Genomic DNA, 17,466 nt, shown 5'->3' on the forward strand with positions numbered 1-17,466 from the left:
CATATAACATTAACAGAATATTTACATGACATTAAAAAATATTAAATAATATTCTCGGAATATTAATAGTAATATTATTTTAACTTTTTGTAATATATATTTGTGTAATAATTTAGGAATATTATGTACTTATAGGACAGTATCTTGCGTGTTAATTTGTTAATTAATTCTAATAGCCCTTTAACGATTAATACTCCACGCGTGCACATTTATTATTATTTCAGAAATATTTTTGATAGAAAGTTCGATGAAAAATATAGCACATCTATTAACATTGTAACGTGTGAAGGCTCAATTTATCCGCGCGAGGCGACGCATTAATTAATACGTGGCTATCAAGACGAAAGTAAGAGGTCAGAGTCTCATCCGAGTTGCTTGACTTCGCGTTCCAGCTCTCACCTTTTGGATTTTGTGGGTCAACCGGGTTTCAGGTTAACGATTATTGCGCCTCTTGCTTCCGAAAGGTGATCGATACCATCTCCATGAGATGGATAACTGAATTAAAATGAGATGAAAGCCATATACCTCTCCTCCTTTTCTCTTTTTAAAAGCCGTCGCGCCGCCTGCTTTCATTGTAAATAATTTATAATCGCGTATGCTATCGGATCGAACTTTACCGTAATATAAAAGAAATAAAATTACATTGTAGAAGCGAAACGACTTAATCGAAGAGCGCAGTGGATGGGGGGAGGCTCTGGTCTTTGATTCAAAACTTTTACACCTTCCACAGCACTCCCACACGGAGCGCGAGGCATCATTGCTACAGTAAAGCAGACCGTACCGCGCATCTCCTCGAATCCTCTCATCTCGTTTGGGTTTGCCGGTAACCTTGGTACGCGGAAACGAGACCTTGGCGTGTGCAGACCGCCATAAACTCTTACCTAATGTTAAGGGGCTCGGGGAGATAAGGGCTGCGCGCCGCGCGAATGGCGAACGCGCGATATAGCGAGCCTCGTTCGTCGTGCTCAATGGCTCGAGACTTTCACGAGCATTCCTCAACCGACGCGTCCTCCGCTCGTTCTCTCCGCGCCGCGAGAGCTCCTCTCGAGAGACTCGCCTCTTCTTCTCTCCGCCGCCGCTCCGCGCGGCTCCGTTCATCTTTCAGCCACGTTCTCCACCTGCCTCGCCCATCTTCGGCTGCCGCGCGTGTTCCTCGCTGCCGCGTGCACACTTCTGCGGGGCAAGGTAGGAACACGAGCACCGTCGCGGAAGTCCCGTTTAACCTCTCGAACTCTGATTTACGAAGTACGCCCGACTCGTCCGTGGAATGTTCATTTGAGATACAATGTCGGCAGCTGTACCGCTATACGCAACCGCGAAGACGCACTCGTTAACCCCTTCGAGTTAACGCCCGTTTAACGCGGAATGACGACGGCACTCTGGGTGCGACCGCACGTGTCTCACGCAGCAAGCCATAAATTTTAAATTGTATTAGTCGTAGGTTTCACTCCTGAAACACGCGGCTGCTCGCGGTACATAGCAATTTCACGTGTATTCCGTGACTTTTTGCTCCTCGTAATTATTGTAAAGGGTGTAAATTCGTTCACTGTACATGTCAATTGCCGTCCGTCACGAGACTGGTACTTGAACCAAGTTTTTTGAATATTCATGAGTCGAGCGTTATTCAGCAGAGGGTCACCTTTTTTACGAGATATTTTCTTACTTTCTCGTAATATGTCCATATGCATTATTATGTGTTCACTCTCTCTCTTTCTTCTAATATATATATAATGTATTTACCAAAGAAGAAATTGGACACCAAGAGAAAAGCCGCGCGTCTCACGGGGTTCTATAAATTCCGGTTTATCTTTCCAATAAGCACCGACTGCTAACGCCTCGCTCTTTTTTTTAAGCCGGGCAAACAACTTCCGAGGACCGTAGGTCAGGAGAGATCGTAAATCTCCACCTTAACTGAGACGCGATCTCGGTAAACTTTCGTGAAGCGTGCGGAGCCTAAAAAGCGCGGCTAATATATTCTACCCTAGAGATCCTTGACGTGAATTTTTCTAAAGTACCGGCTGCGCATTTATGCCAGCGATATATTTTAACTGTTTGACACATCTGAAGTGGTTTTAGAATTTTGAGGATAATCTTTCACGCTGTTAAATTAAATTAAAAAATAAAGATAAACGAATTATGAAAGAATTTCTTAGATTTCTTTTATTTCTTAACTCTTCGTGGTCACACTGGGTCAATATGCCTCCCAAAAAAGTTTGAAGCTCTATATTTATATCTCTTTTCAATTTTCTATCAAAAAAATTATAAGTGATGATTTTTTGAGCGAAACTTATTTTTCAAAGATGTTTACTTTCACTTTTAAAAAATATGTTATAATTGAAATCTTTATAAGATCGCTGCATTTTTATGTTCTACAATGTTCAAAGTACTTTCAGTAATTTTTTTTATTTCAAAGAACAAAAACTGTGAATATGGTAACCGGTAAATGCACTAAACCGAAACTGTATATAAACGCAAGTAAAGTATTTATTGTACTAATGAAAAATTCATTAAAATTGATCCATTGATGAATTTGATTATCATAATAATTTAGGTTTTATTAAAGAATAATTTGAGTTATTAAACTACTAGAATTCATTATAATAATGAATATGTACATTATATATTATACTTATAGTTTGTCGTTTTATTATTAATACGTTTTTTTTAATACATGTAATGAATTCAATTAGCAACTAATGTACAAGCTTTATTAAAATAAAAAAATATGTGTAGTCAAATATATATGTTATACTTAAGTTAAATATATAATTGCTTAAACTAAAGATTTTAAAAGTCAAATGTATAAATACTTGAACTATAAAAATTTAACCGAGTTGAAAAATTTAGCCAAGTTAATGACTTTTTTTTCTCAATGCACATATACAACTTTTAAATATAATTATATAAAATATTACGAAATACAAAATTATGAAAAGTCCATATAAAAAAAGGTTGTATTATGTATCAGCATTTTTGAAAATTTGGACACTTTTTTGATGATTGACAGCTTTATAAATTTGTGTTTAACATTTATATTATCTCAATTTGCCAATATACGTGTAGTACATAATATTTACGTAGGAGAAAGTCGGACAAGGCGAAGAGGTACGATGCGTTTGATTTACGTAAATAAAAATGCCGATGTGTAACCAGCCGCGGTTTCGCTCATATTTGATCGCACGGCGTCGGCGATGGAAAGGCGGATATGTTAAAAGGATCCGTGCCGCGAGGGAAATTGCGCGACACGTAAGAACGAGCGCGCTTCGCGCTCTCGTGCCACGTAAGAGGGTAAAACTCATTTCCCGCCGCCCGCGTCGGTCCCTTCTTCCTTCTTTACATCGCGTGGTTTCCCAATGGGCCGGGACCGAGCACGAGCGGTTATTCAAAACGAAATTACACGAGTAGTTCCCTTTCGCCTTACGTATTCGTATTCACTTCGCTAGAGAAATAATTTAAGACGAGATTAAATCGCATAGCTCTACGACTAGACTTTAATATTTTCTTTCAGGAATTTATTTCTTCAAATGATTTTTAATCAGTCTTTCCTTCTTTTTTTTTTAGTAACGGGTAGAAATATATATTTTCTTCATTGCACGTTTATTGCAACATTTATATTTAACAATTTTTTTTCTTTTTTTCAGTAACAAGTAGAAATATATTTTTTACTCTTGCGACATTTATATTTAAAAAAATAATTTTGAAGAGATATATTTTCTTTGCTAAGGTTTATTTTGCAACTGAAAGTAGCGGCGAGTTGTCTCAAATTTGTGAGAATAGCACGCGCGGCTCGCGGAATTCCCCGATTTAAACTACGCATTTCGTTTACGATCGATCGTAAAATAACCCGTGCGATGATGCACGTGGGAGCGAAGAAAGCCGAGTATTTCTAAGGATTAATATTTGACGTGTGTCTCGGTCGTTCGCGAGCGTTAAACACCGGCGCGCGGCTCGAACGGTTTCCATGCAATATTCATCGAACCCTGAATAGCGGTAGTGCCGTGTGTATTCCCGAGAAATGATTATCCTTTGAAAGGATCTGCATTCCAGCGGGCCCCTTTTTGCAAGGCCGGACATTATGGTCTCGATGCGGTTGCGTAACGCACGCGCGCGCGCGCGCGCGCGAGCAAACGCCCGCGTGCGAGAGCGGCCGCGTCCTTTTGGCCTCATCAACGTCGCGCGCATTTCAGCTCTATTTCATTTCCGTTTGTTCCCTGTGAATAGCGTTGAATTTCATTCAAAAGAGGGGAAAAAAAAAAAATATTCATCGTACAATAAAATGTTAGAACGAAAAGAGTTTATAGGAGATCTTTTGTTTGCGATCTTTAAAGCGAGAAGAGAAGGCTTTAGAAGACTGCTATTCGTAGAATATAAATTTTCTCTGCTTTAGAACACTCTATGCGCATATCTGTTTTATTTCTTTTGAATTTTATTTCTTTTATATATATATATATATATATATAGAGGAATGTCGTCAATCCTGGCCCACTTCTCTTGTATTTCTCGGAAAGTATTAATACACAGAAAAAAATTTTAGTATCAAGTCAACAATTCGTTGTTTCATATATAAGCAAGAATATAAACCTTCTTGGAAAAATTTATGATCTTAAACAAAGAGAAAAATTTTCTTCGTTTAAGCAAATTATGTTTGTTTAAGATTATAAATTTTTCCAAGAAGATTTTATATTGTTGCTGATATATGAAACAATGAATTGTTGATTTGATATTAATTTTTTTTCTGTGTCATAAAAATATAGTCTGCTTAGATAATTAACAAAATAAATTCCATAGTTTGTATAGCGTTTTTTTTTCTATATAAAATTTGCTAAATTGAATTCTTGTAAAACAAAAATAAAATTTGCATGATTTTCTTCTGCAAATTGCATAGTTGAAACAATAGTGATTATATTATTGATATATCATTTCTTACATATATCTTTTAGTTGTTAGGAAATGACAGTGCTACACGACAGTAAAGAGACTGTAATGAATTTCAATGCATATAGCCAGTAATTCGTGCGTTAATTGTCGCTCGTTTCAACCGGATGACCAATTGGCATGCTCCCGACATCGTGCCGATGCGAATGTAATAACTTCGCACTGTAGCGTGTGCGCGCCGACTGCGAATTTGGCGTGCGTAAAAATACACAAGCACAAGCGTACCCCTCGTCTCCCTGCAATTATTCCAAACTCGTCACGTCCCATCGACGGAATAAACGGCCGAAGAATCGAACGTTAACGTGCCGTTCGGTCTCTTCCTCTCGATAAACGACTCAACTCGGCGATGCTTTTTCGACGGAAGAAATCTCACCGAGCCAGGTGACTTATCGTCGATGCGTAACAGCTTTATTAATTCGATACGTAACGCACCGTCATTAATCCTGTGCAATTGAATGATTACTAAAAGAGCACGTTGCGCACATTGTAATTCACAGCGCGGTCGCGACTGGTCGCGCCAATTTTTCGCTCCACAGAATTCGATCTCCTTTTTTATGAACCGGAAAATTGACGGTCGCTCCGTGTCAATTGCACACCGTGTCTCATCACCGCCGATTGTTTTCTCTCAGCTAGAGTTTCAATCGATATTATCTCTTAGCGAGAGTGCCCTCGACTCGAGGTAGAACCGACGTTCGCTCACCGTCTTCAATTTCATTCAGTCGTTCAAAAGTTGAAGACCAATTTCCCTCCCCGATATGTTTCACGAATAATTTTCTTGGTAGAATTTAATACTCGGATAGTATGGGGGCTGGCTCACGTATTCTCTCCTCGCGCGTACACGCAGAGTATGCGTATGCAGTAAAAATAAATGCATTACGCGCTGCCGGCGCGCCTACGTCGGACGCGCCTTTTGCATCGACATTTATTCGTAGTTATTTCACCGAATCGATCGGCGCGCGGCTGCGATCGGCCGTGGAACAAGGAAGCCGCGAGGAAGCTGGGTAAAAGGGCAACGTTACGGACGAAGGAGAAGAAGGGGGGGGGGGGATGAAACGGCGGGCAAACGCGGAAAGGGAGACGCGGAGGGACTAATGGTCCTGGGTGTATGGATACTTTCGTGAGCGTGTTCGTCGGCAGATAGATGCAATCGCGCGGAAACGTGGCTCGTTGCGCGCTGCGCCACGCCGCGCCGCGCCGCGCCGCCGCGATCGCGGCGTAAAAGTGCCTCGGCCGCGCGGCAGAAATGATTATCGCTCCTGCGGGTCGAAGAAAACTTACGCGTGTATACAGGCGTAATTATATGTGCATATCCCAGCACGTAACACACGGGCTGAAACGGCCCGTGAGCGCTACGAGCAAATAGCTGCGAGAAAGAGGAGGAGGAGAAGAACAAGGAGGGAGAAGAGCGCATCCGCGTGCATGCGTGCCTAACCCGCGCGCGCGCGCGCGCGAGTGTTCGCGCTCTGAGCTCGGTGATTATTTTCTCTTTACGCAGCAATTATTCGAGAAATCGTGTTATAACTTTATCCACCTTCGCGTTATTAAAATTAAGATTTTTTTTTTTATTCGTTTACGCTCCCCCTAGTATAACAAAGTGCCGCGCATCGGCCGCATCGTAAGCGCAGCGGCGCATGGACCGAGACTTCCCGTTGATAAAAGATTCGCATAAGAAGGGTTCTCCAGTTCTTGATCCCTTTGGCTCACGTCTCCTTTCTGTATCCGCCGGATGATTCATTCCCCTCAAGTACGGTCGCCGCGCGCGCGGAACAGTTCCATTTTACGGTGTCCATAAATATGCGAGATGCGTTCACAAATTACAGCGAGACGTTCTCGCGCACAAAGGTAGAAAGTGAGTGCTCCGCACGTGTACGCGCGGCGCGGCGCGGCGCGGCGCGTTCCTCTATCAGATCACCTCTCTATATACCCGCGAGCGAGGAGCCACGTCGTTGCGCACACGTAGCCGGCGTTGTACGGCGCCTATTGTGCCTCCGGCTCGGGGCGATCGCACGTAATGTGTTTTGGTCGGATCCTAATCTCGACGATGGCTCCTTTCGTACGGGCTCGTGCGCCGTAAGTATAAAACGCACACGTTCTCTCCGGCAACACGCTCCACGTGTTCGGCATAGCTGATCGCCGCGGCGCGGCACATTTACTCGTATACACATTCGACGATATTCGATTCCTCCCCCCTTCGTCACGTCGCCTCTTTTGTTCTTCTCTCCCGTCCCGTCTCGGCGGCTAATACGTATGGGAATGTGTGTCAGCGAAAGTAATCATGGGGAGCAACGAGCCGAAAACCGGCGCATGATGAATCGTCCGTGATTCCTTAGAAATTACGCTTCGATCCTGGCCATCAGAAGTCTGATCGGTGATAGTAATCACGGATTGTAATGGCAAGGGATTGTACGTGACCTTCTGTGCACCTGTAGTCTTGCGATCTACAAATTATATGTTTAATGAAGCTAATCTTCAGCCGAGAAATGCGGCTCCTAGATTGTATTGAAGAAATGCGAATCTTCTCGAAAGTATCTAATAGTTGGACTCTGCGGTTGTAGCATGCGTTAAAATGACGATCGGAAAAGAATAAATTGCTTTACCCTCCTCTCTCCACTTTCTACGATAGCAATAGTAATAAGGGGGATGAACGTAAATGGTCATCAATTGGCCTGCCACTCTTACTTTAGAGTCAGACAATCTAGGCGCAGTTGAGTTCAGCCTGATCGATTTTCGCTTTATTTTACAGTTCTCGGGGTAAGAAAAGTTATAAGGAAAGGAGGAAGCGCCATTTGCCACCAATTTTCTACCCGCTCGCATTTTTGCCAATCGTAATGCACTTGCTAAAACGAGAGAGAGAGAGAGAGAGAGAGAGAGAGAGAGAGAGAGAGAGAGAGAGAGAGAGAGAGAGAGAGTTAGACGCGGTAGACTTTAGCAATTGCGATCAATTTTAGAACCTATTTTACGCGAGCGTATCTACGCGAGGGAAGAGGAAGAGCGAGAGCGACGAGCACAGGGAAGGAAGAGTTATTCCCTCTGATCTATAGATCGACGCGTCGACGAAGAACGTGGCCGGAGGGCTGTTCGTACACCACTTTAAATCGGCGAAGCGAGAAAGAGAGGAGGGATAGGGAGGAAGAACGGTGGCTAGGCGGTGCCCGGGCACCTTCCGCGCACACGTACCCGGACTCCCATGGGCTCTCTCTCTCTTTCTCTTTCTCTCTTTCTCTTTCTTTCTCGCGCGCGCGCGAGCCACCATCGGCTCCTCGTTCCGCGTAGTCCATCGAGATATCCGAGCCTATAAGTGATCTTAATGACCGCCGTTGGCTATAAAGTCCGAGATTCCTCCGCACCGGCAGCGGATTCCACCTCGCGCGGATTCTCCTAACGTAGCCCGGCTCAACGCCGCCACCGCCGCACGATGCACCGTCCGTATAATGACTCGTAATGACATCTTACCGATTTACAATCGATTGACCTGGGAGCGGGATAAGCTCGTTTCGATTTCGCGCTCTTAAATTCGTGATAGATTTTTCACGTACGAAATGTGAGATAATATCTAGATTTATGGCTCTCCCGGAGTTAAGGATCGCACACGCAGGGATAAATTGATTACTCCAATTATATCGAGACGGTGATGGATTATTTGTAATTATGACTGTAGACACTGGTATATGTGCCTGAGGTTCCGGTTGTATCCGTAATGACTCTTAATGATATCTTATGCTATTTACAATCGATTGACCCGGGGAATCGAACGAGCTCCAGATAAGCTCGTTCGACTGCAATTGTTACATCTGTAATAGATAAAAAAAATTGAGATATAAGGTAATACCTATAGTTAATAGCAGGTTTTTGAGCGTGTATGTAGATATGATGAAATAATTTAATTACTTCAATTATATCGAAATAATAGAGAGAATTATAATTCCTTATCGATTACACATTATAAGGAATTATAACTGTATAAGATATCGGTATTTGAATCTGAGTGAATATTACAACCTCAATAACAAAAGTTTCGCAATTGAAAGCTACAAGACAAGACGTCTATTTTGATTCAGTCGAAGGCAAAATTAGTGAGGTAGTATGTTGGTTAACGCATATTCCGTGACGGAACAGCTTCCTACATTACACCTGGCGACTCTATTGTATACTTGCATAATGACTCCTACTGACATCTTACTGATTTACAGTCTATAGATCTTTGACCATGCAGCTCCAGATAAGCCTGTCAAATCTTGTATGTTACTATTGTTAGAGATTGATTGTGAACTTTTTTTTATTCGAAGTTTAATTCTCTAGATCGAATCTCGATAGTTCAGTTGCCGTTGAAAAACATCATCGAACGGTATTATATTGTAATAAGGTACAAGACAAATAAACGCATGAAAGTCTTGATAGACTTTTTATTTCATTTATTAGAAAATAAAATTACGAGAATAAGTCTCGTGCCATACAGAACGATAAAGAACGTATAAACTTACAACTAAGATCACAGGAAGCAAATTCAATAACTTAATAAAAGGAGCTAATAAGCCATGTGTTGGATCTTATTGCATGTTACAACTTAATCAACATTTATTTATATCCAAATCCAATATCCAAACGTTTTGATTACAATTTTGATTAAATTCGTTGCGTGCAGTTGTTATAGTCGCTTACCGTGTATCGGAAAAAATACAAACCATGTTGTCAGGACATAAAAATTACTGTATCTCAAGTCATAACGTCTAATTATGGTAAAAAGGTAAAACGTAAAAAAAAGGTATATTTTTTGTGATTCTGCATCGCGTTACGTATTCTTTTAGATACAAAAAATGCCCAAAGATTATCCGTAATTCATAATTTTACAAACTATAACAACAGAGAGCATTCACCCAAATGGAGCAAATCATTTTCTATTTTACTTGAAACAAATGCGCAAATCTCCTCTTTTCTGCCGTTTTTCCGTATGAAATTCCTCGCGATAACCACATTAGTCGGAAAAAGCGGAAACGCGTTTCTTCCTCGATGAACAAACTCACCGCTCGTCGAGTCGACGAGGTGACTCGCGCGAAATTATCGTGAGCATCGTGCGTAACGCGAATTGCCAAGACTCGCTCTTTCTCTCTCTCTCTTTCTTTCTTTTTTTATCTTGTTGTTGCTAGCTGATCTCTCGATCGATGGTCGTTTTCTCGTGCGTTGCGATTTCTTATTTTCTCGCGAATGCGCCTTTTCGGGTACCAGTGCTCGCGTGCCGGTTGACTTTACCTACGCGAAAATCGGGACCGGTTCACCGATGTTGTATTCTCCCTTGTTGCCATCGTTGTCGTTGTCGTCCTCTTTGCGCGACTTCGATCGCGCCTCGAACAGTGGTGTTACGACCACCCGATCCATTCTCCCTTCCTCTCTTTTTCTCTTTCTGCCGATCGTTTCCCGCATGCAGGTTCTCTCGCGCCAATCGCGCGGTATGCGTCGGACCCGGGCCGAGCGAAAGTGAGCCGCGTTCTTTCTAGAGATGCCGACGTTATTACGGGGTATCGATACATTCGTATTGATGCTTTAACCTTTCGAGGTGTTATAAGATTGCGATAGTATACGATTGGATACTACGGTTGTTCGATAAGACACCATTTCCATCATTCATGTCATTCTTTGACGTCTCGAGGGACATGTAAATATATTGCTTTTAGTTATAAAGATATTAAGTTAAAATAGAAAGTGTAAGATCTATCTAACGCAAAATACGGCTGAAATAATGATTGGTTGAAACAAAATAATCAAAATATTACCAGAAGAGACAAAAGCATTCATAAATCATTGAATTACGCTTATCTATGGCATTATCGTTATTTGCGCGTCCTACATGAGGAATAACGTTACGCAAGAGAAATTACATCTAATATTGCAATTACGGTAGACGTACCAGCATCTAGTATTTCAAATGGACTCTTCATTCATGGGCACTTTCATTAAAAAGAATCGTTGTATTAAATTAATACTATATACGACGTAATGGGAATTAATAACTCACCCATGAGCACGGCTCAGCTTTCATGATAATGCATCACAATTGCATCTTACTCCTTTTTTCTCTTTTGCCATTTTTTATTTAACGTAAATTTTTCTGCAGTCTATGAAAAGAATACGAAACTCATTTCGAATACTGATAACTCTTTGTATTTTATTTTTCACAAGTTGTGACTTGCATTGCATAATTCACTATAGATTCTTGCACGAAAAAAAAATATACATTATTTGTCACAACAATAATGTAACTAAAAAATTGTCACTTCTCAATTGTTTGTAAAAAAAAGAATTTTGATGAGAATTTAATTATACTGAGTGAATGATACACGGAAAAGACAATTATGCTGAAATACAGATTTTAAAATAAATATGTGGAACCATTAAAAAATTTATATTGGACGTTTGAGCTGATTGCTAGATTGCTGATGTCAAAACTTTTGCATCAGTATTATCATTCTTGAACCTCCTACGTAATTATTTTGATAGCATAAAATTTAGCATAAAATTATTTTCTGATCTGTATCTACTCTCTAAATTTTTTGGAGTGGAATTTCATCTAAAAGAGTGAAATTCCACTCTAAAAGTGTGAAAATCCTGCCACTCTTTATCAAGACTGGCAGGATTTTCACACTTTTAGAATGGGATTCCACTCCAAAGATTTTAGAGAGTAGCTAAATTTTTAGATATCCGCATACTTTTATTTTTTTATATAATCAGTAGACTAGTACGTTAAATCAAAGTTACATTTAAAAGCGATATAAAATGTTCAATCGTTTAAATTGGCAGACTGTTTTCTGAGTTTGGGTTCGTTGAATCTAGAAAAGGAGAGATATCTCTCGAAGAAAAATCTAGCTCTACTTTACGCGATCGTACACAAAGTGTGGATATCTTCGAAGCATTAAATCGCATTCATTCGATACCCATACTATTGTTTGCTCGTCCTACATACAAGGAACAACGTTACGCAAGAGAGATTACACCTAATATCGCAATTACAATGGAGGCGTACTTGCGCGCCGAAGATTACGATCGTTCACATCACACGGCGCGCGGCTATGAGCGGCGTCGATTGCTCGACTCGCCGCCGCGCTCGTATACTCTGCACAGGTCCTCTCGTGCCATTCGCGGAATGCGCCGCCGACATGCGGAGGTCGTACCGAACGAACAAAGCGAAAGTGAGTGCTCCCCCGATGCGTGAGCGATCGCACGCAAAACGCCGCTCGATGTTGCTAAACACGCCTAAGGACTGAAGCGGAGACGGAAATGCAGGAAGGGATTGGAGAGGTCGACGAAAACAAATTTAACAACAGTCCGTTATTTTATTATTTTATTGTGAATTATATTGATACAAGTAATTGCTTGACAATTTTATTTTGACGAAAACGTTTAGTACAATATCCATTTTGAAACATGAATTCGAGAACTTGAGACTTATTTGCATTTTTACAATTTATTTAATTTTATTTTTTGTACCATATTTATTCTATAATATTCTTAATTTTCTAATTTTTATTCTGGCAATAACAAAATAAAGAAAAAAGTAAGCGTTTTAATCTGTATATGATTGATTATACACTTTTTCGCTGCATTAAATTTAAGTACAAATCAACTTACATCGAAAGTATTTGACATAACGACACTCTTATTTTCTTTTGCACTTGTATCGTTATTTTCCATTTAAAAACGCTTCACTTTGGAATTCCAATTCGTCAAATGCTAAAGTTTCTCCCGTCTTGTTCCTCACATTTGAAAAGAGGGAAAGGATACAGGCTACACTTCCACACGCAGTGCAAATATACTCGCGCGTACGTATTCGAAACACAAACGCTAACTGGAGTGTACACACGCGTCGTTGGCTCGTGAGCGATAAGCCGAGGAAAACGAAAGTGAGGTGGGTCGGGTTGAATTGTATCGAATCCCGTGAGACCGTATCCTTGGCCTGCGATCGAGCTGCCTCGGTATTCCGGCAGTATACCGCTAATTATACAGTCAAGAAGGCATTTAATTCACCGCGTTGGACTCGAGGGCCTTTTCACTCGGCGCATTCTAAAATTTATTAACGATGGAACGTACATTACTGTCACTTATTTCCTGAAATCTCGCGTACACAATTCATAGCGAATAAATTGCGGAGATTTCAATGCGGGAACTCGACGCTGCACGCGCTGGAGATTTCAACGCTCGGAAGACGCGTTGAGGGAACGTCAATGTTCTGATATCTCAATGTATCGCCGTTATCCATACATATTTTCGAATGCGTCTACATTTTTTTACATTTGTAAATAGAATAAAATTTCGCACTTAAAAACACTAATTGAAATTCTACCGGGGAAAAGTAAATGAAAAGTAAATGAAAAGTAAATTTTTGCTGCTGGAACGTATCTTTCTTGGATTAGCCTGTATATCTGTCGTACACCTGAACCTGGTCGTAGTATGTCGAACAGAGAGGCACCGTTATCGCTTACGATACGTTCTTGCAGCACGAATAGCAGTTGTCCGCTTCTCGATCCTTTCTGGGATACAGACGGCGCACCAAATTGCATATCTGTACATAAAACTTGCCTTAAAGATGCGGAACACGTTCGTCTTTATGAGCAGCTTTGCCGTCCCATTAGAATAACAATAATAATGACTCGCTTATTAAGCCCCTTTGGAAAACAGACGTCAATTGTCCACTATTAACCTCGCGATGCCTAACCAGAGAATTGTGAGGATTCCATTAACATACTTGCGTTTCTAGACTTCGAGAGACACGGAGATTCTCGTTTTATATCACATTTTATACTTCAAATGATTAAAACGCATCGGCAATGAGTTTTACACGTCTAGAAATCACTATATAAAATAAAATTATGAATCGATGAGAGTCAATAAAGAATGATTGTTAAGTGGAATTGCGTGAATACAGGCTCTTTCTTGCCTCGTCCCGAGTCATGCTCACGATCCTTAGTTACGGTTATCGAGGAAGGTTGCGAAAAAGTCGCAGATTACATAATGAGAGTGCACGCACGTGTCTTACTTCCGTACAGGAAAAATACTCTAGATGCATTAGGACGCGATCACGGGACGACGGAGGAGAAGAAGGAGGAGGAAGAGGAGGGATGAGAGGGAATGCGCTGGTCATACTGATTGATCTGGAGAAATTCGCAGTGCCATTTTGTCCCGGAAACGTTACAACGACTGCATGCGACCGCGGTACCGTTTTGCGCGACTAACCGAGCAAGTATGCCGATCGACGTGTTGCAGCAGCGAAGAAAACGCAGGTATCTCCCGGTTCCGTTTGATTTCAAGTGCGCGTACGTTAATCCGATTTTTTTCAACGCGCAGCCTTAACGAGCAATTATCACCGAATAAATTAAGATAACCGTAGACGTTAGAGATAAAATAGAGAGAGAGAGAGAGAGAGAGAATATAAAATTATTGGTGATAATTTCCTAACAGAGTTTTTCAACATTCCACGTTAGTACCCGATATTGCAACATTGACTTTAAGTAAAGCGTTTGCACTCGTCGATGTCTTCACACGGTAATTTTGCTGTTTATACCAACATTATTGGCGCACCGTAATTTACCGAAGGAATATTGTCATCGCGGTATCGCCTTGGTGACACGGAGCCGTTATCTTTTTTTTTCTTCCTCGTGAATCACACGAATTATCTCTCTGCGCGGAATTTGTACGGATAATAATTATAATTTATGCTTAATACGTAATTCCTATAATGGCTGTGCTTTCTCTTGCTTTCTCCGGTTTTTGAAGCAAAGCATTTATTTGCGAATATTAAAGTTAATTTATATATTCACAAAGGGTATTATCGTACCGCTCTGATATGATACATTTAAAATTGTACCGGAAGAGGAGAACCGACATTAAAGTCGATGGCGATTGTTATCTTTCCCTTTCTTATCGAAAATTGGTTCATTGATTGCTCAGCCGAAAGAGGGAGCGATTACAGTAGTGGCGCTGGTCGTTTGGGCGCGAAACGACGAGGACGGTCAAGCGCGCGCGGCAGAAGCGTCGTTAATTACACCGGGTAATAAAAATGAGATTTCCTGTCCAGGACCGGGCGTAAAGCGCTTACCGGCACTGTTACACAATTTACGACGAGAAAGCCGAAGACGCCCCGCCATAGGGGATTTTCACTTTAATTTCGCCGCCGCGCGAGGAAGAGTCGACCCGTAACGATCAGAGGCGTAGTGCAAGAATGCACTTGCACTCACCTGCGCCAGGGCGAATCTGTAATTTTTATACTCTATTATTAACGCGAAAATAAAGATCAAGACAAACACGGAATTATCTTGATTACATGGAGGGCGGTAGCGCGGGAAACCTGGATCGTCGCGTCGTGTACAAAAAACATGCCGCTTGCTAATTGAAAGTTAAATTAATTATTGTTACGTTATTTGAGGAACGTCAACGTGAACTACATTAGGAAAATGTGTAATTTTATTAATTAAAACGAAATATGTCTTTCTCGCTCTCGCGCGCGCGTCCGCATGCACCGAGATCTATTCTCGGTTCCACGTGATAAGAGGATTATCTTCTTCTCGCACGGACGAGCGTACAATACTTTCGAGCAGCAATCTCCGTAGCGCGAGACGCGACGAAGCGGCGCGTCGCGACTGACGGATCGCTAATTCGCGCCCTCGCGCGAGCAGGCTTTCGCTCGGGTTTAGGTTTTAATTAACGAGCCGTGCTCTCACGGCAGGCCCGGCGACTTCCTTGAGAACGATTCGCGCGCGGCATTGTCGGCGGCGTGTTCGCCGTGTGTTTACTCTTCCCTTTCCTGTATCCTCGACATCAACCGTGTAACACCTTCGGCGCGGTCGCGAACGTGGAGCGCGATGATTTACACGGAGAAAAATGTTAAATAATATGCGCCAGAATTCTAGTAAGTTTTATGGAACTGGCAGGGGCAGGTGCTCGCTTATGTAGAATTTGCTCTACTTGTCTGCAAATTGGCGATTATTATGTACGCTCTTAAAAACATCATAAAATTCAATGTAGTATTTTTAAGTCATACGTTAAGTTTAATGTATCTATAACTGAAAAGCATTGCACTTTTGGCAACATTAAATTTACATTAAATGTACGTCAAACGTTTTAAATTTGCTTCCGTTCCGAATTACATTAAATTCTGCTGTCGATTTTCAATAATGTAGGCATACTGTAAGGTACTTTTACATTTCATAAAATAAAATTTATGCTATTGTATTGAAATAATACGTGTAAATCAAAATCACCATACATTTGAATAGAATTCATTTTCAACGAGTATTTTTTGCCTTAGCGTTGGCAAAATTTACTTTAGTGCACAATAAAATTTACAAGTTGTAAAGTTGTTTGTACCAACAGCCTTGAGAATAATATGGTTTATTTTACTGTAACGTAATAATCACTTGAATGGATATATACATATATTATATAATTATAATGTACTTTTTACACTTTCGGTATTTTTACTTCCGAGCAAGTTTGTCATAAATTCGATAAAAATAGACAGAATATTTTTGCTAGTCTTGCAAGGTAAAAATTACTCAACTATTTTTCTCCATCCCGCGGAACACGTAAGTGCTTTACAAATCGAGATGTTGTAGCAGTATTGACACTCCATTGCTTGCACTTTAATTTTTTGGCAAAATCTCATGAAAACAATATTTTATATAAACAAAAAAATATTTATGCTTATATAAAATTTTGTTTTTCTGCCGGATGCCTATTTTATATAAGCAAAATAATTACAATGTAAATTTTTAAAGTGTATGAAATTTAGTGTGTGTACACTGAGAGAAAAGTGTTTAGTATTTGTGGCTATAATTTTATGGTAAAATAATTATAATTAAACATTCAAAGTTTTATAGTTATTATTGCTATAACTTTAGTGATAATAACTTTATATTTATATTTCTAATAACTGTAAAACTATAATGAAAAAAATTGTGTTATAAATTATGATAATTTCATACATTAAAGCATTAAAATATCGAGATAAAATGAATATTTTGATCGTGATTGCATTTGCTACATAAAAATAAAATGAATATTTTTATGTAGCAAATGCAATCACGATCACGGTGAATGTAACTATATTTTAACATTCACTTATCATTTACATAGTAATAGTAACAATAATTTGCATGATTAAAACAATTATAAATATATAGCACTCTGCGGTTGGCATTGAAAATGACTGTGAATGGTAATTAAATTATAGTGATAACCATTTAGTTTCAGCGTACGTGAGTATACATATATATGCAAAATCTCTTTTTTATCTCAAATCTAGTAAGATTAATCTCTGAAGAGAAAATATATTTAACAAAAATTAAATCGAATGAAATAAAACTGTACTCTGGTGTAATGGGTAAATGTCGAGAACATTCATTCCTACATATCACAGACTTGTTTTATAGAGTAACGGTTTATAACGCAAGAGTTTAAGGAAAGTTCGCCGATGCTTTATAGTTAGCCGCGCGCGAAAAATGCCGGCGGGCCCCGTGATACGCGGACACGCTCGATTGCGTTATC

At 40.3% G+C, this 17,466-nt stretch overlaps 1 protein-coding gene across 5 annotated transcripts in view; it reads left to right on the top strand.

Annotated features, from left to right (window-relative positions):
* LOC105202380 overlaps positions 1-17,466 on the top strand; it is an 85,780-nt gene that overhangs the window by 8,333 nt on the left and 59,981 nt on the right. The window contains exon 1 of one of the 5 annotated variants that reach the window (XM_039458257.1): positions 12,461-14,204. The exons of the other annotated variants lie outside the window; for them this stretch is intronic. The gene's annotated coding sequence lies outside the window, so the exon portion shown is untranslated. Of the gene's footprint in view, positions 1-12,460; positions 14,205-17,466 lie in introns of those variants that run through there. 5 annotated transcript variants of the gene reach the window in all.

Source organism: Solenopsis invicta, chromosome 16 (assembly GCF_016802725.1).
Source record: "Solenopsis invicta isolate M01_SB chromosome 16, UNIL_Sinv_3.0, whole genome shotgun sequence".
Lineage (NCBI taxonomy): Eukaryota > Metazoa > Arthropoda > Insecta > Hymenoptera > Formicidae > Solenopsis > Solenopsis invicta.